Below are 13466 nucleotides of genomic sequence, written 5' to 3' on the forward strand. Positions count from 1 at the left end.
GGCTCCTCTGTGCAGTTTGAGGGGTCAGAGATGTTTTGTTCAGCCCTGTACTCCTGGTGCCTAGTACAGTGCCTGGCACAGAGACAAGTCCTAATAAGTGTTGATTAAGAGAAGATTGTGGTAGAGGAGATAAATAAGTAGAGTAGAAAGCAGGTCATAACAGAGCCAGGAAAAATGTGTTAGGTTCAGGGAAGTAGAAGATCACAGGTAACTGGGGAGATGGAGAGAGGTTTCTTTGAGGAAGCAATGATTGACTCAGACCCTGGAGGATGGGTAAGATTTGAGTAGATTCAGTTGTGTGCATGGTAAGAGCCAGGTGTAAAGAGAATTTTGAAGATGGGAAGCTGGATCATGTGGTGCTTGTGTGGATATATGTGGGGGATAGTGTAGATTTTGAGGAGCTACTGGAGATCACTGAGGTCTTGAATGCCCAGCTGAGGAGTATGTATTTGATTCAGAGCCATGAGGAATAATTGAAGATGGTTTGAAAGGGGGACTGGTGTGATTCAGACTGTTTTAGAATGATGAATATTATGGTGGTCATAAAGTGAATTAGGTGGAAAAATACTGGGAACTGGTAGGAGAGGCTATTTTAATAGGCTGAGGAAGTAAGGACCTAAACCAGGGCACTGGCCTTCGAGATCAAGAGGAGGAAATGGATTGCAGAAGCAGTTGAATCTGCCAGACTTGGAAGCTAGTAGGAGATGGAAGTGAGAAGAAAAGTTGGAGATGCCTCAGGTTTTGAAGTTGGGTCAGTAAATAGTGGTGACTGGTGAGGAATTCTGAGGGTAGGGGTCTGAGGAGATATGTGATAGTTCACATATGTTAAATCCTGAGATAGCTTTCAAAATCCACTCTACACCAGCAGTGTTTTCAATTTTGGTTTTTCACGGAGCCATCTCCATGACCTCTTTGAGCTCTGTAAATAACGGCACACCGTAGCAGACGCCAAGAGGGGTATTAAGGGCACAGCTGCCAAATTGGCTGAATCCCCTTCCGTCTTAGGTGGCAGTGGTAGAGGAGGGCCATAAATCTGCTTCAGTTTTGCTGAGAAAGCCTTCATTTGTCTGCCTTGTCTTAAACTTCACCAGCACTGAGGATTTCTTCACTGATATCAATTTTATTTAATTTCTTTACCATCTTTAGAGTTTTGGGGTTGCTGAAAAAGTCTGAGTTTTTCATAAGCTGTTACATAAAGTCTGAAAGAACTTTTTGGCCAACCCAATAATATTGTGTAATTTCTGTTTTGCAGTGAGCGGTAATTTAATTCTTGCCTAAAATAGGCCCAGTGCCCTTGATTTGCAGTGCCCCAGGGTGAAGCCCCGGAGAAGGCGATGGCACCCCACTCCAGTACTCTTGCCTGGAAAATCCCATGGACGGAGGAGCCTGGAAGGCTGCAGTCCATGGGGTCACTAAGAGTCGGACACGACTGAGCGACTTCACTTTCTCTTTTCACTTTCATGCATTGGAGAAGGAAATGGCAACCCACTCCAGTGTTCTTGCCTGGAGAATTCCAGGGATGGGGGAGCCTGGTGGGCTGCCATCTATGGGGTCGCACAGAGTCGGACACGACTGAAGCGACTTAGCAGCAGCAGCAGGGTGAAGCCCCTTAGCCTGGTGGATTTCTCATGTTGCTACTCCACCCTTGACACCCTCGATCTGCGTTTATAGTGGCCTTGCAGAAGTTCTTCCTGGCACAGAATTTCATTAGTGGGATTGATTGTGATGTAATTTACGTTGGTATTAACAGTGAAAATCAGTTGGCTAGTGGATAATTCATTACTTGGCTTCCCTGGTGGCTCGGTGGCAAAGAACCTGCCTACCAATGCAGGAGACACGGGTCCAGTCCCTGGGTCAGGAAGATCCCCGAGAAGGGGATGGCAACCCGCTCTAGTATTCTTGCCTGCAAGAGTCCATGGACAGAGGAGCTGGATGGGCTAGTCCATGGGGTCTCAAAGAGTTGGCACAACTGAGCAGCTGAGCACACACGCAGTTCATTGCTCAGCCCACTCATAATTAGTAGTATTCAGAATACTGTCTCATAGCCTTTTGTGGAAATGGTCAAAATATGAAAGCATGTTCTGTGTTTTCTTAGTCCTGCACATTTCTTAGATATGTAATCTGTAAAAATGACACTGCATAGCAGCATTTCTTCAGCTTACATGACTGCAGAATACTTAGAAGGTGTAGTGCAGCAGTAGAAAGCCAAGCAGTGGCCGTGAGATAAAGTAGCGTTCAGATTGAAGCTAAGAAGAAAAAAGTCTCTTAGATGAATTGATTTTAAGAAATGGTCAACATTTGATTCCCATTTTAAAACTTTGTAACAGAATGGTATACATTTGGGAATTCAACTGTTTTATTACTGATAAAATAATACATTCACATATTTAAAACATGACATGATCCGCAGCTTAGACCAGTGAGTTTCAGTTACACCACAGATGTCAGTGAGGTCCAGTCAACACATCGTCTCCTCCTCTATCAGGCCATCATTCATGCAGCTTTCTTGAATGTGGCACAGCATTTATTAATAATAAGGCATTGACACAATGATCAGAACAACTTATATAAATGTGTTGGAATTTTCCTAATACTTGAACACTAGACATCATCCAGTATTTAGATCAGATTGTGTATCCCTCAGTGCTTTTCAGAGAAACAGAACCAGTAGGATATATAGAGATAAATAAGAAGTGGTTTATTGTAGGAATAAGCTCACTTGGGTATGGAGGCTTAGAAGTTCCACAGTCTGCCTTCCATCTGCAAGCTGGAGAACCAGGATTGGTGTGGTTGATGGTATAACTCAGAGTCTGCAGGCCTAAGAATCAGGGGGGCCAGCGGTGTAACTCTGGTCTGTGTTTGAATCAAAAACTTTAGAGCCGGGAGCTCTGGTGGACTGCAAGAGGGCAAGAAGAATATGGATATCTTAGTTCAAACAGAGCGAATTCGTCCTTCTTTCCTCTGCCTACTCAAGGGATTGGATGATGCCCACTGGCATTGATAAGACCTTCTTTACTCATTCTACTGATTCAGATGTTTGTCTCCTCTGGGGACATCCTCACAGACACACCTAGAAATAACGTGTTATCAGCCGTTTGGGCGTCCCTTAGCCATCAAGTTGACACATAAAATTAACTATTACAGATTGCCTTGAAGCCCTGGTTCTGTGTCTGGTGGAAGCCTTACGCCTCCCAAGATTTCCTGTGTCAAAGGATTTATATTGTCTACATAACCCTTTTATTTCCTAAGTCAACAGGAATGCAAAACTTAGACCCGTCTCTTGTTTCCATGGGGCAGCCTCAGCATGGACACCATGATTTTTAGGGAGAGAAATTGGAGGGTTCTTGGGGAAGGGTCGCATTGCCACTCAGGTGGGCTTTACCCTCGAGCTGCAGCTCTTCCTGCTGCAGCCTCAGCACCCCCTCTTCAGTCCTTCTTCAGATAAATACGTCTTCACCATCTCTCATCGTGCAGGTCTCGGGTGCTACTCAGGTCAATTTCTGATGAATAAAATTACTTCCAAAATGAATTTCAGAAGAAAGAAATAACAATAGCTACTGTCCTAATTTTAATAAATTACCAATTTTGAAACATTTGTAATGTTGTAATTGTGTCCTAGGGAACAGAGTTTGGGAACTGCTGTATCTTTGTTAAATGCTCTAGTAATCTTTAGATATTCCACTTTGTGGAAGAAGGCCAGCATATAATTTGGCAAATCTAGTTGGTTATTTCCTTTTTTCTTTTCTGTTATGTTTATCTTTATATGATTTCAAGCTTATAGAAAAGTTGCAAGACCAGTATCAGAAACTTGGGTATATACCCTCTACCCAGATTCTCTAATTGTTTATATTTTGCCCCATTTGCTTTATTAGTTTCTTTTTCTGTGTGTAATGCATGTAAGTAATGCATGCATATTATTTTTTTCTGAGCCATTTGGAGACATTTTTACTATATGTATTTTCTGATAAGAACAGATACTGCACTTGATCTTAGCTAAAAGGCTGAGAAGCAACTGCTATACATATTTCCTAACAAGAGTATTGTCTTAACACACTTGTCATACTTTTATCAAAATCTGGAAATTTTTTGATACAAAGCTCTTAGCTAACATTCCATAGACAATTTTGGTCAGTTGCCCCATGAATGTCCTTTGCAGTGATTTTTTTTCCCCTCTGTTCAAGGCTCTAACTCAAGGTTACATATTGCACGTATTTGTCCTATCTTGTTAGTTTCCATTAATTCTGGAGTAGCTTCTCAGTGCTTCTCTCTTTCTTGACATGTATTTTGGAAGGAGACAGGCCAGTTATCTTGTAGAATGTTTTTCTTGAATAGATTCAAGTTAGGCGCTTTTGGCAGGAACACCACGAACGTTCTTTCAACCTCGTTTGGCTTTACAGACGACGATCAGTTCTTCACCTCTGCACCAGCTGGGGTGTCCCATGGTCCAGCTCAGTCCTGACACTAGTTGCCTGGAGTGAGTGCAGACCCCGAGGTTAGGGACCCTGTTGTACAGTGTTGTCCCACTTAAGATGCCAGCCGTAAGAAGGGCCCCAGGCTAGCCACATGTGTTTTGGGCTGACTGAAAATGCAAAGGTTCCCCACTCGGGTTCAGTGATTTGCCGGAATGACGCAGAACTCAGGGAAGTGCCACACTTAAGATTACAGCTGTATGTTTATAAAGGATAGCACTCGGAAATAGCCTAATAGAAGAGATACAAAGGGCAAGGAGTGAGAGGCAGGGGACACAAAACTTCCTTGTCCACCCTCTATGGCAACACCATCCCAGCACATGGTAGATCCCCTTTACCCAAAAGTTCCCTCAATCTGACTTTCTTTTCAGTATGTAGGGATGGGTCATTCAGTTATTGACCATTGTTGATTGGACTCAATCTCCAGGCCCCTCTTCCTTATCCAGTGGCAGGGCTGAGTGTTCTGACCCTCTAATCACCCAGCTGGTTTTCCTGGCAGCCAGCCCCTGTCCTGAAGCTATTTGAGGCCTTCTCCCCCATGAGACTTTGCATCAGCGTGAGCTCAGGTATGCTTGGCAGGGGCCTGTTATGAATATAAGAAAACTATCAGTCAGGTAATTCCAAGGGTTTGAAGAGATCTAATGCCAGACCAAACATGTTTTTTTAAATTATACCACAGACCTTCTTAGCATGTGTTACCAGGTAGCACACGATGTTACTTTAGCACATTTTTGATGATGTTAAACTTGGTAAGTGGGTTAAAGTGGTGTCCACTAAGTGTTTCACTACAAAGATACACTTTTCCCGTTGTAATTAATTAATATCTTAAGGGAATTTATTTTGATATTGTGTAAATACCAAAGAAAAGCAGTGCCAAAGAATGTTCAAATTATTGCACAATTGCATTCATCTCTCACATGCTAGCAAAGTAATGCTCAAAATTCTCCAAGCTAGGCTTGAACAATACATGAATCGTGAACTTCCAGATGTTCAAGCTGGATTTAGGAAAGACAGAGGAACCAGAGATCAAATTGCCAACATCCATTGGATCATCAAAAAAGCAAGAGAGTTCCAGAAAAACATCTGCTTCTGCTTTATTGACTATGTCAAAGCCTTTGACTGTGTGGATCACAACAAACTGTGGAAGATTCTTAAGGAGATGGGAATACCAGACTACTTGACCTGCCTCCTGAGAAATCTGTATGCTGGTCAAGAAGCAACAGTTAGAACCAGATATGAAGCAACAGACTGGTTCCAAATTGGGAAAGGAGTATGTCAAGGCTGTATATTGTCACCCTGCTTATTTAACTTATATGCAGAGTACATCATGCAAAACTCCAGGCTAGATGAAGCACAGGCTGGAATCAAGATTGCCAGGAGAAATATCAATAACCTCAGATGTGCAGATGACACCACACTCATGGCATAAAGCAAAGAACTAAAGAGCCTCTTGATGGAAGTGAAAGAAGAGAGTGAAAAAGTTGGCTTAAAACTCAACATTCAGAAGACGAAGATCATGGCATCTGGCCCCATCATTTCATGGGAAATAGATGGGGAAACAATGGAAACAGTGACAGACTTTATTTTTTGGGGTTCCAAAATCACTGCAGATGGTGACTACAGCCATGAAATTAAGACTCTTGCTCCTTGAAAGAAAAGCTGTGACCAACCTAGACAGCACATTAAAAAGCAAAGACATTACTTTGCCAATAAAGGTCTGTCTAGTCAAAGCTATGGTTTTTCCAGTGGTCATGTATGGATATGAGAGTTGGACAATAAGGAAAACTGAGCGCTGAAGAATTGATGCTTTTGAACTGTGGTGTTGCAGAAGACTGTTGAGAGTCCCTTGGACTGCAAGGAGATCCAACCAGTCCATCAGTCAAGGAAATCAGTCCTGAATATTCATTGGAAGGACAGATGCTGAAGCTGAAACTCCAATACTTTGGCCACCTGATGCAAAGAGCTGACTCATATGAAAGGTGCCTGATGCTGGGCAAGATTGAAGGTGGCAGGATAAGGGGACGACAGAAGATGAGACGGTTAGATGGCATCACCAACTCAACGGACATGATTTGAGTAAACTCTGGGAGTTGGTTATGGACAGGGAGGCCTGGCGTGCTGCAGTCCATGGGGTCGCAAAGAATTGGACACAACTGAGTGACTGAACCGATGTCTTTTTGATATGTTCCCACATCACTCTTGGCATTTTCTTGCTTTCTGGGGGAGCTGAAAGTTTTAACTACTTAGCAGGATGTTCTAGACTTACCTAACACTTTCCTTGCCGTAGACCTAGGGAATCTGGTTCCTCTCAGTGGAAGGGATGGTATTCTAAAACCAAGATCTAGGCACTAGGCATGCTCATTGCTACTAGTTTTTCAGCAGATAGAGCTAGAGAAAAAATACACAGACTAACATACACTAATATTTTATTTATTCCTATAGCTAGCTACCCATTATATTATAAACAATAAATTCTTACCTCTGATTTCAATCTAACACTTCAAGGTACCTTTTGTTTTCTTCCTCCAAAAATGAAGAACCAGGCTTCCTTCTTTTTTTAACTGAAGTATACTTGATTTACAGTGGCATGTTCAGATGTATAGCACAGTGGTAAAGTTATGTGTGTGTATATATATATATGTACACATACACATATATTTCAGATTTTTTTCCTTTTAGGTTATTATAAAATATTGAATATAGTTCTCCAGGTTTACAGTAGGCCCTTATTGGTTATCTTTTTTATATACAGCTTATTAATCCCAAACACCTAATTTATTGCCCCATTTTCCCCTTTGATAGCCATAAGTTTGTTTTCTATGTGTATAGATCTATTTCTGTTTTGTAAATAAGTTAATTTGTGTCTTTTTGGTTTTTTTAAAGCTTCCACATATAAGCAGTGTCATAATTACCTTTCTCTGTCTGGCTTACTTCATTTAGTGTGATAATCTTAGATCCATCCACGTTGTGCAAATGACATTATTTCTTCTTTTTCATGACCGAGTAATATTCCATTCTACAACAAAAGAGGCAGGAATACACTGGACAAAAGACAGTCTCTTCAATGAGTGGTGCTGGGAAAATAGATAGCTACGTGTGAAAGAATGAAATTAGAACATTCTACAATACCATACACAAAAATAAACTCAAAATGGATTAAAGACCTAAATGTAAGACCTGTTACCATAAAACTCCTAGAGAGAAATGTTGGCAGGACACTCGTGGACATAAATGTCAGCAGTATCTTTTTGGGTCCATTTCGTTATTGTTGATATATTTGTGCTTGTGTGCAGGCCAAGTTCCAAGCTCTTTATTCCTTTCCGTAGAAATCTGTTTCTTCAGGCTGAAGAACTTTCATTAGTATTTCTTTAGTATTGGTCTGATGGTGACAAATTCTCTGATTTTGTTTAAACCATCATTTTGCCTATAATCTTGAAAGATATCTTTATTGCAAAGATACTTCTCGGTTAACAGTAGTGTTTTTTTTTTTTTTCAATATTTAAACTGTTTTCCCACTTTTTTCTGGTTTTCACTTTTCCTATGAGAAGTCAGCCAGCCTTCGTTTCTTCCATGTTTCATGTTATGTATCATTTCCACACTATGTGTATATGTTTAAGGTTTGCACTGACTTTAGGGAATTTTTGGCCATGTGTTTAAATATTTTTTTTCAGCCCCATTTTCTTCTCTTTGGACTCCACTTGTATATGTGTTAGACCATTTAATGTTGTCCCAGAGAACACTGAGGCTCTGTTAACTTCTCGTAGTTTCTGTTTTTTTCCTCTGTCTTTTTGATTAGGTGCTTTCTCAGTCTACCTTCAGACTCAATCCACCTTCTACTGACTCATCCAATCTGCTGTTAAATCTGGACTCTTCATTTTAGACTTTGTACTTCTCAGTTCTGGAATTTCCATCAGGCTTTTTAAGAAGACTTTTCTTTCTTTCTTTGCAGAGATTCTCATCTGTTCATTATTACCATATTTTTAAGTTTTTAAGTACATTTATAATAGCTTCTTTGAAGTCCTTGTTGTTAATTCCAATATCTGAATCATCCTGGGGTCATTTTTTATTGACTGTTCTTTTTCTTCACTATGGGTTGCAGTTTCCTATTTCTTCATTTGTTGTGACTGTTTATTGTAGGCTGGACATTGTGACTATTCGTTGAAAGTCATTGGATTATATTGTCTTCTTTTAAAACAGGGCTGACCTTTATTCTTGCAGGCAGTGAAATTATTGGAAGGTACCTCTGATGGGTGGGACCCCAGTGTCTTCAAACATTTTCATAATTGGTAGCACTATTCCACGTTCAGCTTTCCACAGGTAATTTTTGCTTGTTCTGTCAAGAGTCTTCCCAAGTACATGTTCCACCTGGCTAGCCACTGTCTTCTGCCGCTCCTCCTTTATGCCCTACCCCACCCACAGCACAGCCTGTCTTATCAGGTACTTTGCCTCGCACATCCCAGCCCTTTTGTTATTGCTGGTGTTCAGTCTCTAAGTCTTGTGTGACTCTCTGCGACTGCATGAACTGCAGCGTGCCAGAGTCCCCTGTCCTCCACTGTGTCCTGGAGTTCGCTCAGATTCAGTCCCCTGAGTCTGTGGTGTTGTCTGACCATCTCATCCTCTGCTGCCCCCTTCTCCTTCTGCCTTCAATCCTTCCCAGCATCAGGGGCTTTTCCAATGAGGGGCTTTGTATCAGGTGCCCAGACTGTTGGAGCACCAGCTTCAGCATTCATCCTTCTAGTGAATATTCAGGACTGATTTCCTTCAGGACTGACTGGTTGGATCTCCTTGCTGTCCAAGGGATTCTCAAGAGTCTTCTCCAGCACCACAGTAATAAATCATCAATTCTTCAGTGCTCAGCCTTCTTTCTGGTCCAACTCTCACAGCTGTACATGACCACTGGAAAAACCATAGCTTTGACTAGACAGATATTTGTCAGCAAAGTGATGTCTCTGCTTTTTAATACACTGTCTAGGTTTGTCATAGGTTTCCTTGCAAGGAGCAAGCGTCTTAATTTCATGGCTGCAGTTCCTGTCCACGGTGATTTTGGAGCCCAAGAAAATAAAATCTGTCGCTGCTTCTACTTTTTCCTTCTATTTGCCATGAAGTGGTGGGATTGGATGCCATGACCTTAGTGTTTTGAATGTTGAGTTTCAAGCCAGCTTTTTCACTCTCCTCTCTCAGCCTCATCAAGAGGCTCTTTAGGTCCTCTTCACTTTCTGCCATTAGAGCGGTATCATCTGCATTTCTGAGGTTGTTGATATTTCTCCCAGCAATCTTGAGTCCAGCATATGATTCAAAAATCCAGCCCAGCATTTTGCATTATGTACTCTGCATACATTTTGTCGCTCAGTCGTGTCCAACTCTTTGTGACCCCATGGGCCACAGCACGCCAGGCCTCCCTGTCCATCACCAACTCCCAGAGTCCACCCAAACTCATGTCCATTGAGTCGGTGATGCCATCCAACCATCTCATCCTCTGTTGTCCCCTTCTCCTCCTGCCATCAATCTTTCCCAGCATGAGGGTCTTTTCAAATGAGTCAATTCTTCGTATGAGGTGGCCAAAGTATTGGAGTTTCAGCTTCAACATCAGTCCTTCCAGTGAACACTCAAGACTGATCTCCTTTAGGATGGACTGGTTGGATCTCCTTAAGTTAAATAAAACTTAGCAATTTTTATTAAATTGTTACAATTCAATTTAATTTAATTCAATTTAAGGGTGATAATATACAGCCTTGTCACACTTCTCTCCCGGTTTTGAACCAGTCATTTATTCCATGTCTGGTTCCAACTGTTGTTTGTTAACCTGCATACAGGTTTCTCAGGAGACAGGTAAAGTGGTCTGGTATTCCCATCTCTTTCAGAATCTTCCAGTTTGTTGTAATCCACACAGTCAAAGGCTTTAACATAGTCAAAGAAGCATAGTCAAACAAATGTTTTTTTTTTCTTTCTGGAATTCCCTTCCTTTCTCTGTGATCAAAGAAATATTGGCAATTTGATCTCTGGTTCATTTGACTTTTCTAAACCCAGCTTGTACATTTGGAAGTAATTTTTGGTTCATGTACTGCTGAAACCTAGCTTGAAGGATTTTGAGCATAACCCTGCCAGCATGTGAAATGAGCACAGCTGTGGTGGTGGTTTAGTCACTAAGTCGTGTCTGACTCTTTCGACCCCTTGGACTATAGCCTGCCAGGCTCCTCTGTTCATGGGATTTTCCAGGCAAGAATACTGGAGTGGACTGCCATTTTCTTCTCCAAGGGATCTTCCCGACCCAGGAATCAAACCCAGGTCTCCTGCATGGCAGGCAGATTCTTTACCGACTGAGCTATGAGGGAAGCCCAGCTGTATGGCAGTTTAGAGATTGAGAGCTGGGCCATGAAGAAAGCTGAGCACCAAAGAGCTGACGCTTTTGAACTGCGGTGCTGGAGAAGACTCTTGAGAGTCCCTTGACTGCAAGGAGATCAAACTGGTTGGTCCTAAAGGAAATCAGTCCTGGATATTCATTGGAAGGACTGATGCTGAAGCTGAAGCTGCAATATTCAGCCACCTGATGCAAAGAACTGAGTCCTTAGAAAAGACGCTGATGCTGGGAAAGATTGAAGGCAGGAGGAGAAGGGGAAAACAGAGGATGAGATGGTTGGATGGTGTCATTGACTCAATGGACATGAGTTTGAGTAAACTCTGGGAATTGGTGATGGACAGGGAGGCTTGGTGTGCTGCAGTCCATGGGGTCGCAAGAGTCAGATAGGACTGAGCGACTCGGCTGACCTTGAAAATTCTTTAGCATTGCCTTTCTTTGGAATTGAAATGAAAACACGTTTTCTAGTCCTGTGGCCACTGCTGAGTTTTCTAAATTTGCTGATCTGAGTGTGGCACTTTAACAGCATCACCTTGTATGATTTGAAACCGCTCAGATGGAATTCCTTCACCTCCACTAGCTTTATTCATGGTGATGCTTCCTAAGGCCCTCTTGACTTCACACTCTAGGATGTCTGGCTCTAGGTGAGTGATCACACCATCATGGTTATCTGGGTCATTAAGACCTTTCCGGTACAGTTCTGTGTATTCTTGCCACCTCTTGTTAAACTGTTCAGCTTCTGTTAGGTCCATACCGCTTCTGTCCCTCGTGTCCATCTTTTCATGAAATGTTCTCTTGATATATCCAGTTTTTTTGAAGAGCTCTCTAGTCTTTCCCATTCTGTTGTTTTCTGCTATTTCTTTGCATTGTTCGGTTAAGAAGGCCTTCCTGTCTCTTCTTGCTCTTCTCTGGAACTCTGCTTTCAGTTGGGTGTATCTTTCCCTTTCTCCCTTGCCCTTCCCTTCTCTTCTTTCATCAGTTATTTGTAAAGCACTTTAGCAGCCCTGAATTCAGCTCCATTTGGAACCGTGGCTGCTTTGGGGACCACCTGCCTTCTCCGTGGTGGGAAGAGCGCTGCCTGGAGGAGCGAGATTACTGCAGTGCAGCCATCTGCGTTCTCCTCTGCACAGTGTGTGGTTTAGCTATCTCAGTTATTTGATCTGGTCAGATATTTTCCAGCAGGAGGACAAGTCTGCTAATAGTTGTTTTTTATAGGAGATGGATATTTAAGCTTTGTGGTTTTTTTTCCCCCCACTGTCATGTTCTCATCCACAGTGAAAGAAATAACAATAGTAATAGTAGTGCTCCATTTTTCTTTCCGTGGTTCCTGGGCCTAGAAGCGTTAGAAGTTCTCTGTGTTTGTAGCCCTTGCACTGGTGCATTGTTAAAGGCGAATTCTTTGAGATGCCAAGATTCTTTAAAGTGATTTTGAGGCAGACATTACTCCTACTTCTTTCACAGAAGAGGGAAATCCAAGGTTGCTGTTTATTTTAAACTTCCAGTATACACAAAAATCTGTGGAAGTCCTATACATTTCAAACTCTTGCTTTGATTAGATTGCTGGGTTTAACCCTCTTCTTTATAAATTGGTCTTGCAATTCAGATATTCATTAACAAAATAATTGCTAAGGATGCATTTCCATTCATATTTTGATTATTAGCTTATGGAATAATTCCCTGTATAAATTCATAATGTTTAACTTCTTTTAATTCATCCATATCAGTAGCCTGTCTGCTTTCTTTAGATACCTTGCAATATAGCATGTTATTTAAAACTGTTTTTTGGAAACATTCAGGCAAGATTTTCTCTGTCTTTTCAATACAACTTTGACCGTGTTTGCAGAAAAATTAAAATGCAATAGTGTTCATTTGTAATATAAAATGTTTATGTTGATTTGCCACCATTTTGTAACTTTTCTTTTGAAAGTTTGTCTTTAAGGCCAAGTTCGGCCCTCTGGGGGAGGGAGGTGGGAGGGGGGTTCATGTTTGGGAATGCATGTAAGAATTAAAGATTTTAAAATTTAAAAAAATAAAAATATAAGACCCGCAAAAAAAAAATAAATAAATAAATGGGAAAATTGACCTCATTTCTGACCCTTGTTTGATGGAATTTAGTGTAATCATTTACTTCATTCACAGCTTTGGCTTTGTGTGACATTAGACTAATTAAAAAAAAAAAAAAAAGAAATGCCCTTCAGAGATGAGGATTTTTCCAGTGTGACTACTCCATATTTTCCAAAGGGAATTCCAAAAGCAGAATTTTTACAACAATAATTCTATTATTAGGTTGAGTATGTAAGTTCCCAAGGCTGTTGCTTTGAAGGGAACAATATTCATTCAGATATTTATATTCTGGTATGTTTGCTTCCGTTCTAATTGTATCTCATATGCTAGTATCTGTCCATTCCTTGAGTTTATCCTCCTACCTCTACAAGATTTGTTTCAGGCTATGGTAAGCTAAAAATGATCACATTGGATAACTGTGGTATCAGTTGTAATGAATTGCTTCATTTATTTAACAAATGGTTTTGAGTTCCTGAGTTGATCTTGGGAATACAGCAATGAACCAATAAAGGCCCCTCATGGAGTTTACAGCCTACCTTTAATCTTCTTAATCTGATTTAATGGAAAATAGCCTGCAT

General features: G+C 41.2%; 1 protein-coding gene and 1 pseudogene across 6 annotated transcripts in view; one reads left to right on the top strand and one right to left on the bottom strand.

The window, feature by feature from the left end:
• The window catches only part of PDE5A (phosphodiesterase 5A), a 149040-nt gene that overhangs the window by 24311 nt on the left and 111263 nt on the right, over window positions 1-13466 (top strand). The gene's annotated exons all lie outside the window — the stretch shown is intronic.
• Window positions 3883-4013, bottom strand: LOC114115465 (U2 spliceosomal RNA; annotated as a pseudogene).

Source organism: Ovis aries, chromosome 6 (genome assembly GCF_016772045.2).
Source record: "Ovis aries strain OAR_USU_Benz2616 breed Rambouillet chromosome 6, ARS-UI_Ramb_v3.0, whole genome shotgun sequence".
Classification (NCBI taxonomy): domain Eukaryota; kingdom Metazoa; phylum Chordata; class Mammalia; order Artiodactyla; family Bovidae; genus Ovis; species Ovis aries.